The sequence below is a fragment of the Rhea americana genome, unplaced genomic scaffold (assembly GCF_003343005.1).
Source record: "Rhea americana isolate MKP2758 unplaced genomic scaffold, rheAme1 scaffold_112, whole genome shotgun sequence".
In the NCBI taxonomy this organism is placed as follows: domain Eukaryota; kingdom Metazoa; phylum Chordata; class Aves; order Rheiformes; family Rheidae; genus Rhea; species Rhea americana.
Genome location: NW_028185173.1, coordinates 1,410,365 through 1,427,457, shown reverse-complemented (window position 1 = coordinate 1,427,457; position 17,093 = coordinate 1,410,365). Strand labels below are relative to the sequence as shown.

The 17,093-nt window shown below is 36.4% G+C and overlaps 1 long non-coding RNA gene across 2 annotated transcripts in view; it reads left to right on the top strand.

The window, feature by feature from the left end:
• Nucleotides 1–6,756: 6,756 nt before the first annotated feature.
• Nucleotides 6,757–17,093, top strand: part of LOC146600882 (uncharacterized) — a 15,365-nt gene continuing 5,028 nt past the window's right edge. For both annotated transcript variants that reach the window (XR_014897202.1, XR_014897201.1), the window contains exons 1-2: nt 6,757–6,847; nt 15,485–16,055. This is a non-coding gene — a long non-coding RNA (uncharacterized LOC146600882). The remainder of the gene's footprint in view (nt 6,848–15,484; nt 16,056–17,093) is intronic.

Genomic DNA, 17,093 nt, shown 5'->3' with positions numbered 1-17,093 from the left:
TAACATGGATTGCATAAATACCTCTATTTGCTATTTAAAATATATATTTTTAAGATTCATTGCTATGGGAAAAAAATGCTTAAATTACATTAAGATATATTAGATTAAATTAACACGTAGAAAAGTTTAGAAACTTGAGGACAGAGCCTTAGCTGGTACAGTTCATATCATGACATTGAAATAAACAGACTGATTCCCATTTGCCCCAGTAAAAACATAGCCTTCAAGTTGGTTTTACAAATCCTGTAGATCACCTGGCTCCTGGGTAGAGCACATACATTTCTATAAAATACRGAAAAGGACATTTTACAACATAAGCTCATTAAAAAAGAAAAACTCAGAGGAGAAAAAAAAAAGAAAAAGTTGTCTATGAAGCAGCAGCTATTGCAGTCCACATAAAGCACTGTTCCTATAGAAGCAAAATAAAAATGGTGAGAGATCCAACATCAGCTCAAAAATAATTGCAAATAATACAATTTTCTGGGAAGATCTCTTAACTCCCTTCCTACTGTCCTCCCTAAATAAATAGTCATTTTATTTATAAAAATTCTAGGCAATCTGCTGCCTTACATTAGCTAATGGCTTCACTGGATASTTCACTTTTATCTTGTGGTACTGCAGCACTCCAAACTAAGCAAAGCATGCAGTTCTCTGTTCAGTATAAAGCTCATTTTTTCTCAACAACAGTAAAGACAATTTTGCATAAATATTGCTGGAAGACAGTGAAAAGAGAAGAGGAAATTCTGCATCTTTAATGCAAGATCTTTAAAGCTAATATATATCAAAATGCTCCGTATGCTCTTGGAACTCTTTTGTTAAAATGTCTCCAACTCTAGGGACTCATTGTGTAAGGCAGTTATGCACCATTTAAATGTGAAAAATGCACACTTTACGTGGAAAAAGATGTGTGATGTGAAGTGTTTTTAAGAATAATTGAATGATTTTGTGATTCATTAAATGCTTTTTCCTCAGCAAGAAAGTAATGGCTTTTCCACTAAGCACCCAAAGGGTGAAAAGTCAAACAGTTAGGAGTAAAGCGTCCTTAGGAAAAGGATCGTTTATAGAGCTTTTTGTTTTATTCCTTATCTCCTTCTGTTCCAAGGAACAGAGGAAAAAGAATGTGAATAGCTCCATGTAGGAAATTAAAAAGATTGAATGCTGGGGACAAAAGGATATGTGGCAGTTGTCTATTCTTTGGTTTAAGAGGAAATACAGAAAACCTGTGGCACCTAAGGTTTATTGAATATGGTTTCACATACATATCCCTGCTGAGACTATGGGATCAGCTCTTTTATGAGAGGAAAAAAAAAGAGAGCTGTTTTCATATACCTAATATATCTTTAAGCCAAAGTGTAAATCTTCAGTTTCTTTCCCTTTCTTTCCTTTCTTTCCTTTTTTATTTCTTTCTTTCTTTTCTTTTCTTTTCTTTTCTTTTTTTCTTTTTCTTTTCTTTTTTTTTTGAAAAACTAGGGAAACAATACACACCTTGACTCCTGCAAAAAAGATCTCTGGCAAAATCACAAGACGCCTGCTTAAGTAATACCCAAAAGGTAACTCCATGCATTCCACTGGCCAGAAATAATTCACAGCACGATGAATCCACAAGAAAGTCAATAGGATATTATAACGCTCTTAGGGGAGCTGTAGCTGTAAGAGCAATGTGAAGCAATGCCTTAGCATGAGCTATCACTTTATATATGTGCTGTATACATGAGCATGAATTATATTACAACATTTGACACACTATGGCTTTTGATCTACTGTGACTTATAACCTCTGTCCTATTGTGACCTTTATGCCTAAACCTGTAGAGAATAGTTCAAACAATAGAACACACATGATAGATGACACTTCGATGGGATAAAAGTGTATATGAAATATAAATAGTCACGCTCAGGGCATTAGCTAGCCAAAAACTGCCAAAGATTAGGAAGAAACTTCCTCTGGAATATGATATTATGAATTTTCTTGCACCTTTCTCTGAGGCATCTGGAGCCAGGATACTAGTCTAGATGGACCACTGGTCTGATTAGGTATGGCAGTTCTAATATATCTGCGAACTAGCGTGGAAAAATACAGCTCATACAGTTAATAGAAACTTCTGAATAAGACAGGAAGGAGTCTTTGACCGATGATAAAATCCCTGCAAGCTTTCAGCTGAAAATCCAATTGAACTTTTTATAGGTTCTGTTTCCATCCAGATCAGCTGTGATTTCCAGTTGGTTTCCGCAGCAGCAGAATGAAAGCTACAAAGAAACCCTACATACTCCTTTATGTGAGAGGAGCATTCAGCTTCTCACAAACAACTGTGTTTTATTTTTAAAGGAGATAATAACAGTCCCTGCAGATCTCAGGCCTATGAGATTTTCCAGGCAGCCAAGACTGGTACTCATCTTCCCCTGTAAGGGGGAGAATTTGAAGACCATCTTTCATAGCTTGCCTTTATTAGCCTCTGTTGCTGCTTTATTTTGCAACACATCCTATTTGGTTAGCATATTCCAGCAGCTTCCAGCTGCAATCTTTCACTCTAAAGACTGACTTCCTGATCATCAACTACCTGGCTCTGTGAAAGAGTCCAAGGAACAGGCATTCAAATACAATTAAATTGCTCTCTAAAAGAAGGCTGGAGAGCAAGAGGCAGTATTGGCCTGCTGCAGAAAAGCAGGAAGACAAGGAATCCACTGACAATCTATATAGCAAAAGCCTGGAGTCTTTGACTACAGTGTAGAATTATACTGCATCTTGGTAGAAAGTATGGACAAAAGAGGAGCCATGGAATGGAGGTATCCATGAGGTCTTGGCTGGGAAAGTCTTCAGTATTTTTCAACAGATGGCTGTAGACACATTAGTAAAGCTTTGCTTGTAAATCATATTTTCAAGAATATTATCATAGCTTTTAGGTGTGAAAATTAGAATCTTTTCTTAAAATGTAAAACTATGCTTTGTCTGTATGAGGTATAAGCGTAAATTTATTTAACTAACTTGTTTAAAAACAAACAGAAAGTAATTTCTCAGATAGCCTTTGAGTTTTGCTAAAACGGAATATTTTTGAGTATAGCCCTGGCTGATTAGCTAAACCAAAAAAAAAGCCAGTGAAACAGTAGCAAGGCCTTGGAAACCATGATTTATATTTGTTTAAAAAATATTTAAAACATAGAAAGTTATACCAGTACATACTGCTCCATGGAATAGGTTGAATTTTATGAATCATAAAAAGTCTAGTGTTCCCACCATACAATTGGCAACTCGTATGACAAGAGGAACCTGAATTATTGCCAACTCTACTTGTTGTAAACCAGGATGTAGTTCTATACTAGTCCATGGCATTAGCACTAAGGTAAATATGGGGTAGGAGAGAAATATATTGTATTATGCAAGGCCTAGATATTGACAAATTGACTTTCTAATGAGAAGCTTAGACATACACAAGCTATTAGCACTATTAGTAGCATCTCCTTTATGTAACAAAATATACAACTCCCAGCTCAAAAAAACCTCAAGTGATACCTGCCATCTACACATGCCATAATACATAGTTATTCTTGATATATTATTCTTGATATGCCGGGAATGTGATGGGAAACTGTGTTTGAACGTAAGACGTCCAAAGGACAAAGACTAACTTCTGCTGTCCTCTTTTCATAATGATGGCTATTACAGGGAACAGATACAAAGCATGCTAACTTACTCTGTGTTAAAACTATTTGAAGCAACGCTGTGGAATCTGGACAAACTCTAAATACACTATCATGAAACAAATCTATAAGGTAACACGTGGATTGTCATTATTTCCCGTCTATAACGTAGGGAAGGAATTGAATGGTATATTATCTAAATTTACAAAAAAGCATACAGACTGTAAAATAATAGTCTGTCAGAAGTACATACCAATCTGCTTAGCATGAATTGAGACAGAGATGCATTACAGACAGAAAGTTGACACCGGTGGAGTTTATATTCCCCCTATGACACTGAGCGTGAACCTTGCCTGCAGACCCTTTGTCTTCACACTTCTCTGACATTGTTCCTTTGCCTGTGTTCTTCTGTCTCTCTACTTTTCAAGTTGTTCCTCAGACACCTGGGTTTTTTTTGATGAATTTTCTAACCAGTGCTTTCGAACCATACATTTTTGATCTCACAGACGTATGAACCGAGATACCATATTTAATCTAAAGAAAGAAAGTCAAAATTCAGGGTGAACTCGGAACAGAAGGAAAAAAAAAAAAAAAAAAAAAAAAAAAAAAAAAAAAAAAAAAAAAAAAAAAAAAAAAAAAAGATGTAGTCTACTTCCTGGGAAGTAGAGAGACTTTGCAAACAACAGGAATTTTATTTTTAAAAAAACAACGCCAAAAAAAAGAAAGTTGGAAAACACAATTGATTCCAATCGATCCAAAATAATTCTTCTTTCTTTTCTCTTGCCAAATATGATACTCTATACAGAATTCCACTGATGTAAAACATTTTATTTGTGTGGATATTTAAAGAACATGAAGAAGCATATAATCTGCAGAACTGAAGGAGGATCCATACTTTTACTTAGGATCAGCGCTATCATTCATTCCTGAGGAGAAATGTGTTCAATTCCCTTCACTTCACACTATCCCGTTAGTTAAGCCTGTATTAGCCCTGCTCAGTGCACCCTCTTCATGAAGAAGGACAGGAAGGTGGCAAATGTAATACCAATTAAAGCTTACTTTTTTTTTTTTTTTTGACAGAATCCTTCACTAAAACTCATTAAAAAACTTAACAGCCAAAAGAGGACAAAAGGGGAAGATTTCACATCTTAATTGTTTAAAGGCACAGGATGGAATAAAACAGTTAATTTCCAGAATATAAGAAGGTCCCTAATTGAGGCCCTCAGAGATGCTGTTCAACACATTCAATATCTTTTTCTGGAAAAGAGGCTCAGAACTGAGATGACAACGTTTGCTAATTATAAGTTACTCAAGGGCAGTAAGTGTTGATTACAAGAAATTAAAGGACTTTTAAAAGCCAGATAACTACATAATATAATGATAGATTATTTTCAATGTGGAAAAGTGCAAAGCACTTCAGTAAAACAAGTCATAACTATCTAAATAAAATTCTGGGATCTTTGCAGACTACTATGACTAAAAGACAAATTCTTTCACTTCAATACATAGAGCCATGAAAATCCTCAATTATATAAAAAAAGCAAAGCAAGTACTACAAATTTTTAAGAAAGACACAGAAAGCAAAATACGTATTTATTCCACTGTATAAATCTATGTTGTGTATGTTTTGAATACCGCATGAAGCTCCACCCATGTTACTAGATAAAGTAGAACTGTGACAAGGATGACAAGGGAAGACGAAGGGCATGGAAAAGCTGCTGTAAAAAGTAGACCAGAACTTTTGGAAAAGAGGAAACAAAGAAGCAATATGATAGTGGTCTGTGAAATCATGAGCACTGTGGAAAGGCTAAATACAGAATAACTTTTTCTCTTCCAGTTCTCCTCCAGGACATAGAAAAAGACACAGTTTTTCTCCTCCAGTTTTTCTCCTCCAGAGCATCAAATGAAATCAAAAAAAACGCTAGTAGGTAGGAGCTCCAAAACAGAGGGAGGAAATTCTTTATACAAATGCAACAATGCTGTGTGTAATTCCTTATAACAGAAGTTGAGGATGCAAAAAGTCATCAGCTAAACTCATGGAAATAGGCAGTAACTATTAAACATGAGACAACACTCTCTCTGGAGGAAAAGTTCCTGAGTCACAACTTCTGGAGACCGAGTAGTTTGGGGAAGTAACAAACACGTACTTGCCTTGGTTTATTTCTTTTTCCTTCATTTATCCACAAACGTTATCTTCTACTGTCCATTTTCAGAGATAGATTAGTGGCTTAGATGGATCTTTGATATGATCCAGTATAGATTTATGATCTTTTTCCCTGCACAGTGCCTAATTTCAGGAGCATTCTGCTCTCTGATTGACACTGTTACACYTCAAGCAGACACAGAATACGCACCAGGTCAGAGAAGTTAGTTGCAAGTAGGACATTTTTTTAACTTAAGTTAAAAAAAAAAAAAGAGAGAGAGAGAGATCGGGACAGGCAGAGAGTTCAGTTTTAGAAATAATTTCTCCAGTCATGGGGAGTTTTGTGTCTTTGTCTTTGCTTTCCTCTTCTGTAAACAAGATCATGAATAGAAGGTTGGTGACTGAGCTGACTTCTGTATGTCCAAAGTGTCCATTCGCTTTCATAACATTCCATGGGACTGGTGCTGCACCTCAATATAATAAACCCTCCTGTGATATGGTGCACTGGGGTTTGCTGGGTTTGGGCTGCCTTCAGAGCTAGCCACTTGTTCTTGTATGTGCCATGCTTTCTAATACCCATTTATGAAGGTTTACAAATAATTTTGAATATTCCAGGCATTTTAACTTTAGATTATAGATATTTGTTGATTTAGATTTTTCATTTTCACTGGTCTCCTTTTATCTTTGAGTACTTATAATTGAACGCTTGTTACATCTCAGAAATAACTTTATATGTGGAAGAGAGGGAAAAAGTCCTTTTAATACAGACATTTCTAAGAGCAGTTGAAACCTTTTTTAATTTTTTTTTTTAATAAGCAGTTCTGCTTGTTTGATCAGCATAGCTGATCCTAAACTCACATGTGGGCCAAGAGCAGAGTGCCATCAGCACCACAATTTATATAACATAAATGCTCACAAAATGGAGGAAGTGGAAGTGATGAATTAAGTGAGAAGCTTTTGTTATGATTCTTCTAGGTTTTAAGGGTAAAAAATTGAGAATGGATCTCCTAGGAGAGGAAGGAGAGAGAATGGTACATCTGAAGGATACAATTTATCATTTTAAACATCGGTAAGTGACATTTCCTTTGGCAGCTCAAGTCTAAATGTCTGGTTTTTTCAACTTGTCTGGTAGAAGAAAAGAATCTTATGCCTTCATTTCAAAAAAAGGATAGCCACAGTATAGTGAGCATAATTCAGTACACAACCTGCTGGTAGAGTTGTAATTATCCTGCTTAGCTCCATACAATTTTCATGGAAGGATATTTTAGGAGGAAAGTTACTTGTTTGTTTCTGTGCATGATTTTTAAACTATTTTTATTTAAGATGCCTGTGATATATTATAAAGCATCATGCACACAGAGGAACTGCAGTCCTTCCTGTAAATTCAACAAACTGGTATTTGCTGAAAGCAGCCTCCGAATGATTTACCCTTTTTACAAAGAGAGGTGAAGAGTAGGAGAGAGGTGGGAAAACAACAGATTTTTTAAATTATATTAACACTCACTACCTGCAAAAGCATTTGTAGAGAGTTACCTAAATCTCTTGTGGGCATTTCAACAGAAGTCCAACACAGAAATACACCAGAAAGGAACAACTAGTTGATTGGGCTACAGGCCAATCTCAGCTACAACAGTATGGTATCATAAAACACCTTGGCCMCTTCCACAAGAAGAAATAATCAAGTCTCCGTGATACTGTATTCCTGAGGAATGTGTTTTTTCCAGATAGTTCTCATTTTCTGAGTCACTGTTAATTTTTTTTATTCCTATGTGCATATTGCACTGCTGTTACAAAGCACAACACCTTATGAAAAAACTGAGATGGCCAGAAAGCAATAGGAAAAAAAATGTTAAAAGTAATTACTTTCTCCAAAAGACACCAATRGTTGGTTGGGTGCCTTAAAAGTATGACAGGTTAGATTCAACCAGGAGGCTCAGGAAACCAACCACCACTTTCTCCTTGGTTTCCGCTCTAGCGTGGTAGCCACAAGGTAGAGGAGCCTCGCCAGCAGCTTGCACCACTGTTCCGCTTAGGCAGCCATGGTTCTCTTCAAGACTCTGTCCATCTGGGAATGAATATAGTGTTTTGTTACTAAAGTTATTGCTTTAAAACTCACCACCATTGACAAGTCTGTAAAATTCCCTCCCTATGACTTATTCTAACCACACAAATCTATCAGAAAAACCCTACATATTGCTATATAAAGTTATTCCAGCAATTATTTCAATTAAGTGATTAAGAATGGGCACAGTATTATCTTCCATATGTTATTAGAATACACAGAAGTTGTCCAGTGCTCACTAAGATTTACATTTGTGTTGGAATAATATTCATGAATTGGGAATTAAAAATCTCACTCAAACGTGCCTTCACACAGTGGGCCAAATAAAGCAAAGTTGTACAACAAGGGACTTCTGTGTTAGAGACCTTGAAAATAATGACTTAACAGTATGCTAACTTGTTGAAAAGAATCTCATCAGAGGTCTGTCCAGCTATGACATGTTATGGATTTACTTTGGACTGAGCCAATGGGCTGAGGTATGCCATCGAGATGAAGGAATACAACTTGAAAGATATATATGTCTGTTTTAAGTAGGAATGTTCATTCATTAGCTCACTGCTTCATTCACTAAGCTGTGCACAAACTGCTACACAAATGAATGATTCAATACAGATGCCTTTAATACACCACATAGCAGTAAGTAAAGAACAAGTTACTTGCCGTCACGACTCTCCTACTGAGACAAGGAAGCAATTTCTTCATGGCTGCATCGTGAGGAAGCAGCCTTGAAATGGAAGAGTACGGGCAATACTGGGCAAAGTATTCTTTAGCCAGAAATGACCTATTCACAGTCCTCCTTCACATGCCTTGAATTTCATGAATTTATTTTGGGGGAGCAGGGGATAGAAGAGATGCGTCAGTTCAAGGTCTAGGCTGAGCAAAACTGACCAAAACAGCAGCTCCAGGGGCCACTGAAATAATATACAACCTTTCACAGTGCAAAGTATGCTAAAGTGGGTTTATTTCCAGATGTTCAGCCCTCAGAGTGTTTCTTAATGATATAGATGAGATCTTAAAGACTTTCTCTATGAGGCCAGATCTGTTCAGAAAGGGGCAAGGCTTGTGCAGAATAATTTACCGGGATGTAGAACAAAATAAGCAACAAATAAAATTATATAGTCCCTATATTTGGAACTGAAATGATTACATTTTCAGAGTTAATAAAATAATGTGATAAAGTTCACAGAAATCCATTTTTTTTTTCCTGGAAAGTTACCAAGCTCAAAAAATATTCTAAATAGAGGAGAAAGTTTAACAAATACCAAACATTGGCAGGATAAGCCTAAGAGGAAGCAGAAAAAAGATCAAGTGCTGTAAATGATAAAAGCTTAAAATGATAAAAGTATTGTGAAGTGGCTGCCTATTTGAAGAAGCACTCCATTTTAACACTATCTCTTTGTCCAAGTCATTAAGTATTTGTAACTAAGACTTTTAAGAAGTCATTTTGGTAACCAGCCATAGAAGAATAGACTATTTTAATAAGAGGGCTTGGAATAATAATAATAAACAATGGCATATTCTCCAAAAAAAAGCAGTGTATAAATATAGATAGATAGATAGCTAGATAGATAGATCCCTATAAAGAAGTGTGCCTGTTACMGTAGAAACAAAAGAATAGAGTTTGTATTTTTGGCCTGTACCTACAGAACACAAAATACAATTTACACTTGACTTTCTGGGTCATCCCACAGATTACTACATGGTACTACAAGGTCTGTGTTTCCTAAGTGAATACACATGTTGTACTTATACACCACACTCTCTTCATAGAAATGAGCAGCAAACAGTTTCTCATGAATTTCTTTTCTTAGGAAACGGACAAACAACCCTGCTCCAAACTCCTGATGCCTGTAGCCTTGCCTTGCAAAATACTGTAGCCGTTAATACTCCTATTTAACAACGGAGTAGAATGAAGTGGCAGCAGAGGACGTGATTTAAGAAGGACAGAAGAGCATAAACACACGTGATATATACTCTTTTCTGTCAGACCCATCTGTCTTCTCAGAATAGCTAAATAAAAGCTCTCTATGCCTCACGGTACATACAACCAAAACAACTGTACATCAGTCCAGGATTTTTTGCAACAGTCACTATGAATTTAACTTGCCTGCTCTAATCTTAATTTAGGCAAGCAGCAGAAATCACAAAGCACTTTATGACCAAAGTGTACCTAGCTTAAATAACTTGAACTCAACAAAGTAAGGAAGTGTGAGGCAGATTCGGCAGCAGAAACGTGACATTTTAAATGTCAGTTACATGTTTAAAGGAAAGAGTCATCCTTCCTTCTGTCATTTAACACCACTTTCTCTTCCCACAGTATTTTTAACAATGATGTTATTTAATAGTGATACTTCAGAGTGTATATACTTATACACTTTTTTTWAAAAAAAACATACTGTTCCTTGGTTACTTTTTCCTGAGCAATTTTATAGCCAGGAGATAGCTTTTGATCATCTAAGTTGACCTGCTTTATAAAKTAGAGAACAACACTCAGTAATTTCTGCATCAGCTATAAGCTCTGTCCTAGACTGAACATCTTTCTCAGAGATAGACTGCAACTCAGTTTAAAAGCTCCAACAGATGGAAAATCCAGCACATGGCTGTGTAGGAATTTATTTCAAACATTAATTGCTATCACTTGATATTCAACCTAAAATCATCAAACTTAAACTTTCATTAGTTCCACCCCTTATTATTAGTTGGATAATCATCAAGCAACAGCAATCATTAATAATTAAAAAATAATTTTAACTGTAGTGTCTCACTATAAGACACACTTCCAAGACCTCATATCATCCTTGTTTTCTTCYGAGCTCATTCCAGTCTGTCAATGCCCTTCTCAAAGTGTAAATACTAGAAATAGGCAGAGGATTCCAGGAACGCTCTCACTGACGRCATCTGCAGAGGTAATATCCCTCCCTCCATCCATATTCCCTTGCTTAGATAGGAAAGGATGTGTTTGCCTTCTTAACCATAGCATCGCTCCCGGAGCTCACATTYGAATTATTAAGTCTTTTGTAACATACTAGCTTTCTAGGATTTGGTACCCCTATACCAAATGTTATCTTCATTCTTCATACTTTGGCCTCAGGTTAGGCTATGCAAAAATACCCTGTTTTATTGAATCTATCCTAATGAGCACTCCGCATTGGTTCATTCCCCTTTCATCATCATTAGTAGCTTGTCAAATGATTTTGTCACCTGCAAGTTTTGCTATTCGTAATTTCACATATTCCAGACTTTGCTAAAGACATTGAATGGTATTGGACAGAGAGCAGATTATTACAGAATCACACTAGAAGTATTTGCACAAGTGACTTTCATATCTATACATATTTTTAACATATACATTTTATTCAGTCTTTTTATGCCTTTTTATATTTTTATTAGAAAAATATCRGCATTAATATTTTCAAGTCTGCTCCAATTTTCCCAGCATTACCATATTCAAAAATTACTTATCAGTACATTGAAATAAACCACCTTAACTTGCATCAAGTCCATCACCTGACCCTGCCAAACTGAAAAAAAATGTAGTGATATCTGTGCAGCATCCTTTCTAGCTACCAATGGGATAGAAAGTACCTATCACTAGCTGCAAGGTAGAAGTAGACCTTCCTCCCCTTTTCTAGGTAAAAAGTAGATGTTTAAGAGTACATTTGTCTTTTATCATTCAGGATCCATGTACTTCTATCCTTGCTGAGTACTAGATTTAAACCATTACTAGGCTTTTTATCTTTATATACTTAAAGTATTACTTCTTATTTTCCTCCATCCTCTACAGAGTTTTTCAAAGATAACTTCAGCTTCCTGTATCAATTGTCTGTATTTCCCCAGAGACAGTTTTAAATTCATTGCTATTAGTCTTGCTTTTACGTTTGTGATTTTTTTATTGCTGCCTTCATTTTTCTTCTCAATCAATACCATATTTTTAGACCAAAGATGGCTTTTAAGTATTGCAAAATAGTATGTCTTTTGACACAGAATTTATCAAATCCCAATTATATTTCATATTTTCATGTTTAAACATTTCCTGTCATATAATTTTGCTCAGAGCTTTCCCAACCTTGGGAAACTAACTTTCTGAAAGGCCCAATATATACATTATTACTCAATATTGCCAAGACAGATATTGGCAAAACTATATAAATATTTCCGATGGGAAAAAAATAAGAATCTTCCTCTTCCCTTCCCCAMAATGCCCATTAAAATAAGGCTAAATGTAGACATATCYTTTATTATTATTATTATTATTCAGCAAGTTAAATTAGTAATGTTTTTAATTAAGCATTTAACAGTTTAATTCATCAGCTTRCACTGATTCGTCCTAAGGAAAGATATATAGTAATTTAGAAATTAATCCTGAACACAAAAGAKCCGAGATCAGTTCTCTGGTCTGACTGATGCCCTCTGTGATCTAGAAAAAATCACTTAGCCTCTCTGTGCCTCAATTTTTAACCAGTAAAATGGAAATAGCAATTATCTAATACGCAGAGCATTTACAAACACAAGTAAATGCAAAATTAYTAGATGACTGGGAAAATACCCTGTAAAAATATGTAAATATTTCTGATTAAAAACTAAACTGTTAACTTACATGGATCTGTATTCATTGTAATAATAATGTCTTAGAACTGGTTGTAGTGTTATTTTCATTATTTGCATTTTGGAAAATACAGTTTGGAAGATACAGTTTGGAAAGGTGAGCTGTATCTCTTCTGCTTCAGCAGTTCTACACATCTTAATTTGAAAATTAAATATTAAATGCATGTGCTTGASGCTAATAATACCAAGGAGTTCTTATTTCATTTCCTTACATGTGAGGAACTCAAAACATTAAGAAAAAAATGGATTAATATCTTCTACAGACTTTTTAAAGGTTATATTAATAGCTTTAATTCCTCTAGGCATCTATGGATTCCTTGACTTCAGAGAGTGTCACAAAAAGCAAGCTTAGAGTTTGTTGTCTGGATCTCTAATTTAGCTGAGGCATCTGTTATAAAGTCCATATAGCTAGACATTGTGACAACCCTGCTAAATAGTCTGAAGAGCATAAGTTATTCCATCCAAAATCAACATTTAATTGGCATTAGATTCACCCTTTTTCCAATTAATRGCCCAGAAATAGTTCATGTGCTTTGAAAAAGACTCAGCCATTTGCAGCCAAACCCATTCTGTCTTTTGGAGATTCACCAGTAGAACTGGAGAGAAAATAGAGAAACATAACCTTTACAGAATCATAGAAAAATGTGAATGTAAATGTGAAGTACTGGCTGCCTTCAGCCTTCAAAATCTCAATTTATAGATGCAGATCTAACAAGGAAATTTGCCTTTACATATTTAATTAAAGTGTACATAGGACATACAACAACTATTTTACCTAGGCCACCAAAGAAGCTTCCTCTACCATGACTTCATAAGAGATTTGTTCAGACTTTAGCTTATATGTCATGATCTCTATTTTTTTTTCTCTAGGAAAAGAGAACAGTTATGGAGACGTCTGATATGCATTTCAGTTTTCAAAGGGAAGATTTTGTCATATTTACTACCTAAAACCACAGATCTCAGCTCACTTCAGCGTATATAACATCCATCTCCAGAGTACAGAAACTTAGACTCCAAATTCAAGCGCCTTAACCTTTAGCATCCAATCCAGATTTTGAACGTTGAAGCACCAGCATTTCAGTTCCCAGCTGAGACCATGAATTGAGAACGGCAGCGCTCACCAGTGCTTGTGCGCGTGTGCACACCTACCAGATTTTCACAGGGTTAAAACTGAGCTTATATAATAAGGAACTGGGTCACAAATAGACACATCTCTGAAATTTGCCAGTTTGGCTGAAAATACTCTATTAATTTTAGTTCACTAAAAYGTAACCCGACTGTAACTTGACCCATTATGAGTAGCTATACTTAAACCGGTGTTATGTTTTYAGTACTAAAGACTGATAACTTGATAGCTCCCCAGGGCTTGTTGGTTACAGTTTAAGTGCAGAGCTGACATTACATGCTATTTTTTCTGAAAATCCCAGCAGTAATATTGCAGATGAGATAGTGGTATTCAGAGTTATATTCAATGATTAAGTTAAAGAGTGAATATCTTCAAACACATARCATCAGTCGCTGTCCCGCACTTTCATTCATTTTCACGTTCCTTTAATCCTATGAAAATGGAGCTGTAAAATCTAACAAAAACAGCAATTCAGAAGTAWTCTTTGGGCCAAGCCAAAACCATCCTGGATTCTGTCATCTTTACTCATAGTGAATGGTAACTTACTCTGTAAATAGTGCTCATTATTTCAATATGAATAAAGGTCAGAGAATTTAGTGCTTAGGGATTACATAATAATTTTTCATTTGTATTTCTCAACTTTTTAAGGAAGTGTGCATAACATGCTCATTCTTGTTTCTCAGCTKGGAAGCTGATGTAAAGTTAGATCAAATAAGTTATCCTGTATTGTTTAACAWGACAGAAGGAGCCAAGAACAGAATCTCATTTCTTTTTTTGAATTGATTTCAACAGAACAGGATAGCATTCTATTAGCATTTTTATGCTGCTTTGCCATTTCCCCAAAGCTACATTTCRAATAAAACAGATGCCTGCTCTATCCGTTTTTATCACTGTGATTTCTTAGCCCCATCAGTGGATGCAAGCAATGATGCTCTCTGACCACATGGCAAACACTTATTCTGAATCCAGAAAAAAAAAATATTACCATAGGTAGCAAATTTATGAATCCGAATGATTTAAGGCTTTCATGCAGATTAGTGGAGGGTTTTATTCTATTTCCCAGAATTTATGTGTTTGTTTTCTCATAATAAAGGAAGTTTCTAGCTTCTGGTTGTGAAGATAGCCTTGACAATGTAAACCAACATACTTTCATCTTGTTGAGTCCTCATCCTTACCAGCTAAAACAATAGCATCAAGAGAAGTTAACTTCCCCCATTCATCTTAGCGGAGTGTCAGCTTTGAACCATAAACATACACAATTAAGTACCAATGCTGTTAACCAGTTCACTGCTTACTATCAGGTTAGAAATAACTAGTCAGCATAATTAGTGGCTGAATGGGTTTGGGATRTTTCTTGACATGGCTATTACTTGAAAATGTTGAATAAGAATACAGTTGCACATTATTAATATGAAAAAAGGGGCAACATACTAAGTTTAAGATCTGCTTTCTAAAATAAGTATCTGCATAATGTTGCRCAATTAGGATAAGGAATGCTTTTAAACAACTCTCAAACAGTGACTCTAGGATTCCTCACTTACCCCCTACCTCTAACTTCTCCACAGCATTCCTGGCCAATTTAACTGCTAGCCTCCTCTGCTCTGACATGACTCACTGACAGATGATGTATATTTAACTTCATTGAGAGAATTGTAAGAAAGAAGCGTTCCATATCGGCTCAAAAGCACATAAATGCACATATATCCTGAACTGTTTGATGAAACCAAACAGAAATTACAAATAGATGCCACCATTGCAATATTGCAAGAGACAACGGGACCACATGAAACCTCCCTGTCTTCCTAAGCTTCCCAGATAATAACAAAWAATGCCTAGCTATATTATATATCACTTTTTCTCTCCGGAACTCAAAGCGCTTTGCTGATGGCTTTGTTATTGCATCCGATTTACAGATGAACAAACTGAGGCACGAAGGTGAAATGGTCGTTCAGCAAGAGAGCAGCAGGGGAGACAGGAAAAGAAGCCAGATTCCCAACACCRCTCTCGGTTTACTAAATTGCTTTGCCCTTGCTCAGGTGGAGTCTTGAGCACAAACTCTATTAACAACTGCTAGGAAAGAAGCTAATTTTCRCTCTGGCCCCCTTACCTTGAATTTCTGAGTTACAGCACGGACCTGGAGCCACAGCATCAAACACAGAGAGGCCAAATCCCACCTTTGCCACAGGAAAGCGAACAATGCTGCTCTCTCTGCTTAGCCATGCTGCCAACCTGCCAGAGGACAAGGCTGGTGGAGGAAACTGCCCTTTGCTACAAAAATACTTTGTAAAGTCCACAAACAATGGAAATGGACCTTAACAGGAACCAAAGGCATATTACTGATTCCTCTCTCTCTATTGTTCTGTGTGCTTTGATTTGGACCAGGAGCAAATTATACACACTGCAACTACCTGATTCCTGGAAGTCTATCTGTGTGTCACTACTAGGGATTTTCCTTTTCTACTCACCTGCATTCATTTACTGGATGTAAGTTTACTGGCAGCTTTTCTCTATCTTTCTTTCTGCCTGCATCGTCCTACCTTTACGTATTTCTTGAGGCTACCTTAAGACTTTTTTTTTACACTGAAAATACAGTTAAACACCCAATAATTTTAAAAGATGCTATGATATGAGTAAGAGAGGTATCTTCTTTAARCATTTCATTGAAGATCTCTTGAAGCAGGTACTCTTCAGAATAATGTGTTTTCTTTTCTGACAGTTGTGAGAAAAAACCTATGCTGCTGTGTTTAGAGAGCACTACTTTACATACATTGAACAGCCATCATTTAATTAATTTAACCATTTAATTAAACATCTTTTTGTCCTTAAATATGAAAGAAAATATATCTTTGAATGAAGGGAAGCTTTTAAAAGAGATTTCAAAAACTGTAATTACTTTCTCTGGCAAGTGTTTAGCTATTGCACAAGGATTCTTTCTAGCTCATTTTTTTTAAAGGCACTTTTCACTTTCAAAAAATATTCAGCTGAGTATTACACAAGTTGCACAATATTTTGTTACTGCACTTATATTTAGATATCCTAGAGTGGCACGCAGAAGCCCCAGTCCAGAAGAAGAGCATGAAGGAAGGCAGGGGAAGGTAGCAGACTGGCAGTGATCCCAAGCCTTAACACGCTGGTGTTAAGGGCAGCACATGTGGGTGCCACATGAGCAGGTGAAGTTAGGATTCGGCATGTGCGGAAGGGAGCACAGTAATTAAACAATCTGATGTGCTAAGTGTGTCGTGCTGGGACATCACTGCACTTCAGCTGRGTTGTTAGGCTGGAAAGCTAAGGTGGTGACTCGGGAAGTGGCCACGTTACAGTTGCAGTCATAAGGTCTTCTACACAGCCCCCGGCGCACCCCGGTACCAGTCGTGCCCTGACATGCTCCCTGGTAGCATGCCAGACCGGTCACAGCCGAAGGCGAGCGCTGTACGCCTGTCAGCTGCCAAAATGCTCAGATTTTAGCTCTGGATCTAGCCCAAGACTCGTGTCCCGCGCGCCTTCGGCCGCTCCGGCTCTTCC